Below are 4189 nucleotides of genomic sequence, written 5' to 3'. Positions count from 1 at the left end.
TCTTTCTCATTTTAAGTGATGTTTGCTCTTGTTTTAGCTTTGGTGACTTTGCCACCATCTGCTCTCCAGGAGAGGTAATGGTAAATATTTTCCATGATTAGATGTATTTGACAAGTATTATGGTGGGACTAGGTAGTATTGCTAATCATAATTTTGAAGAGGAAAGAAACCAACACGTTCTGCACTAATAAATTTCACCATCATGTAAAAAATAAAACTTGATATCTTATGAAGCTTCAGGGACTCTGCCCCTACTAGGTGTGATGGAATTGATCAGCTCTCTGTGATTATGCCCTCTTCCCAGTTACACTAACTTCCTTGTTCCCCCATGGGTCCAAATTAGCCATATCAAGCTATATTTGCTCCCTGGATGATTCATAGTCCCCATTGATCATCAACTTTCTCACACAGTTAAATGCACCAAAAGCCCAAGATGCCATGGCTCATCATTGGGAAATGATGCATTATTCAAAGCAAACGTTTCAATGTGCTTTGTCAACCTCAGACAATAAACTGGACTCAGAAAGCATGGCTTGAAATCCCATTTTTACCACTTATTTGTCAGGTTTCAGCAAATCATTTTAGTTGTCACTCAAAATCCTTTGTGGGATACATGGTGTCAATAGTGAAAACATAAATGTATTTCTCTGAAAGACAACTTGCTTTTACCCAAATCAGATTTAACATATAGCTGTGTTGTGAAGATTAAATGAGGTAATACATGTGAAAGTGCTTGGTAAATACCAAGGTACTCCACAAATAAGAGCTATTGTCTCTATTTTTCTTTTTTATTTTCATTTCCCACTAACCGGAGTTTCTGTCACTCACTTCAAAACATCGTATTTCCTTTCATTATCCCTTCATTATTAAATGTTATCCTTTTTGGAGATGATAAATATCTTTCAGAAAAGATGACACTTAGGTTGTAAAATAATTCTAATCACAAAATGAACCAACTTTCAGTGAAATAAGTGAACCCAGTGGCATGCTGTGGGTTAAATACCTGACACTTGTAAAGAAATAGTATTCAGTTTTTTTGCAAAGGGTTTGCCACCAGAACACTGGGGTCTTGAAAACCATCGCTAAACCTAAACCAAAATGGTAAAGGAAAAAACTCATATCAACATTGTCGTCATTGGACACGTAGATTCAGGCAAGTCTACCACTACTGGTCATCTGATCTACAAATGTGGCGGGATTGACAAAAGAACTATCGAAAAATTTGAGAAGGAGGCTGCTGAGATGCGACAGGGCTCCTTCAAGTATGCCTGGGTCTTGGATAAACTGAAAGTCGAACGTGAACGTGGTATCACCATTGATATCTTCCTGTGGAAATTCGAGAGCAGCAAGTGCTATGTGACCATCATTGATGCCCCAGGACACAGACACTTTATCAAAAATATGATTACAGGCACATCTCAGGCTGACTGTGCTGTCCTGATCGTTGCTGCTGGTGTTGGCGAATTTTGAAGCAGGTATCTCCAAGAATGGGCAGACCCGTGAGCGTGCCCTTCTGGCTTACACACTGGGTGTAAAACAACTTATTGTGGGTGTTAACAAAATGGATTCCACTGAGCCACGCTACAGCCAGAGGAGATACAAGGAAATCATTAAAGAAGTCAGCACCTACATTAAGAAAATTGGCTACAACCCCGACACAGTAGCATTTGTGCCAATTTCTGGTCGGAATGGTGACAACATGCTAGAGCCCAGTGCTAACATGCCTTGGTTCAAGGGATGGAAAGTCACCCGTAAAGATGGCAATTCCAGTGGAACCACACTGCTTGAAGCTCTGGATTGCATTCTGCCACCTACTCGTCCAACTGACAAGCCTTTGCATCTGCCCCCCAGGATCTCTACAAAATTGGTGGTACTGGTACTGTCCCTGTGGGTCGAGTAGAGACCAGTGTTCTTAAGCCAGGCATGGTGGCCACTTTTGTTTCAGTCAGTGTTACAACTGAAGTAGAGTCTGTTGAAATGGACCATGAAGCTTTGAGTGAGGCTCTACCTGGGGACAATGTGGGCTTCAATGTCAAGAACGTATCTGTCAAAGATGTTCGTCGTGGCAGTGTGGCTGGTGAGAGGAAAAATGACCCACCAATGGAAGCAGCAGGCTTCACAGCTCAGGTGATTATCCTGAACCATCCAGGCCAAATCAATACTGGATATGCACCTATGCTGGACTGTCACACAGCTCACATTGCCTGCAAGTTCGCTGAGCCGAAGGAGAAGATTGACTGTCGTTCTGGAAAAAAGCTGGAATATAGTCCCAAGTTCTTGAAATCTGGTGATGCTGCCATCGTTGATATGGTTCCTGGCAAGTCCATGTGTGTGGGGAATTTCTCTGACTATCCTCCTCTGGACCGTTTTGCTATTCGTGACATGAGACAGATGGTTGCTGTGGGTGTCATCAAAGCAGTGGACAAGAAAGCAGCTGGAGCTGGCAAGGTCACCAAGTCTGCCCAGAAAGCTCAGAAGGCTAAATGAATATTATCCCCAATACCTGCCACCCGAGTCTTAATCAGTGGTAGAAGAACAGTCTCAGAACTGTTTGTGCCAATTGGCCATTTACGTTTAATAGTAAAAGACTGGTTAATGATAACAATGCATCGTAAAACCTTCAGAAGGAAAGGAGAATGTTTTGTGGGCCATTTGTTTTCTTGTGTGTGTGGCAGTTTTAAGTTATTAGTTTTTAAAATCAGAACTTTTTAATGGAAATAACTTTGACCAAAAATCTGTCACAGAATTGTGAGACCCATTAAAACAAAAGTTTAATGAAGAATAAAAAAATAGCGGGGCGCCTGGGTGGCGCAGTCGGTTAAGCGTCCGACTTCAGCCAGGTCACGATCTCGCGGTCCGTGAGTTCGAGCCCCGCGTCAGGCTCTGGGCTGATGGCTCGGAGCCTGGAGCCTGTTTCCGATTCTGTGTCTCCCTCTCTCTCTGCCCCTCCCCCGTTCATGCTCTGTCTCTCTCTGTCCCAAAAAAAATAAAAAAAAAAAAAAAACGAAAAAAAAAAAAAGAATAAAAAAATAGTATTCACAATAGATCCCCATAGGAAATAGAAATATTTATAAGTTTTGGGATCATTTATTATGGGAGATTGAGACTGCTAATTTATTTAATGTTTTTCTTACTCTGAACCTGATTATTTTTGTATATTTAGGTTTTGATTTAGATATAAATCATATTTGTTCAGTTTACTATTAATATGCATAATATTTTTCAATTTCTCTTTAAAATCAGAAAACAAAAATGTGTAAATGAAGTCCCTCAAATGATGGAAAATAGAGATACTAACAGATTATCATAGAAATGAGGAAAGACTCAGGATTAGAGAGGTCACATGAATAAAATAAAAATTATTTTCAAGCTATAGACTTTACCAACCTTGAAAGTATGTGGTATTAGCCCATTTGATAACAAAGTCGGTCTTTTTTTGGTAGAAGTAGGTTTTAACAAGAATGTCTCAGTGACAAGGTAAAGATGTTATTCTAACAGACTAAACAAAATTAGAATATGCCATCCTCTGTATTTGAATAAAGGACACATGTATATGTGTTCCATATATGTGTTTATGTACAAAGGGATACAAAATAATAATAGTGCGTGTAACAAGGTGGTCACAAATAAGTTGTTAGATACTAAGGGAGCAAGCATACTGCATGATTTTTGCATACTCCAATTGTCTTTGCACACTGCAATGTAAAATATGGATGCTCAATAAATACTTCTTTGCTGATGGCACAGTGCCTAAAAAACAAGAATAAGCCATTTCCCATGTGTGAAACCTGGCATAATTTAAATATGAAAATATTTTAAAGTAATTTTAACTTCTTGAGTACTAAATTATAAAGCAGTGGGAGTGTTTTTCTTTATTTCTGAAATCATCCTAATCTTATATTGAGTGTTTTGTACTTGAGGATGTATCTTATTTTTTAGTAACTTTATAGCAAGATCTAATTGGCATAAAATAACTTGCATATACTAAATGTGTAAATTGTGATACATTTTGACAAATGAATATACCCATGAAATTTTATCTACATCCATGAAACAAATAGAGATCATGAATGTACCATCATTTCCAAAAGGGTTATCAAAACTTTTTGTAATCTGCTCCTCTATTCTGTTCATTTTATCCATTGGTCTATCTTTATGACAATGACACACTGTCTTATTACTGTGGTTT

The 4189-nt window shown here is 38.7% G+C and overlaps 1 pseudogene; it reads left to right on the top strand.

Annotated features, from left to right (window-relative positions):
* Nucleotides 1–1072: 1072 nt before the first annotated feature.
* LOC125922947 (elongation factor 1-alpha 1-like) lies at nt 1073–2775 on the top strand (annotated as a pseudogene).
* The last annotated feature ends 1414 nt before the right edge of the window (nt 2776–4189 follow it).

Source organism: Panthera uncia, chromosome B1 (assembly GCF_023721935.1).
Source record: "Panthera uncia isolate 11264 chromosome B1, Puncia_PCG_1.0, whole genome shotgun sequence".
Taxonomy (NCBI): Eukaryota; Metazoa; Chordata; class Mammalia; order Carnivora; family Felidae; genus Panthera; species Panthera uncia.
This window is presented reverse-complemented; position numbering and strand designations above follow the sequence as displayed.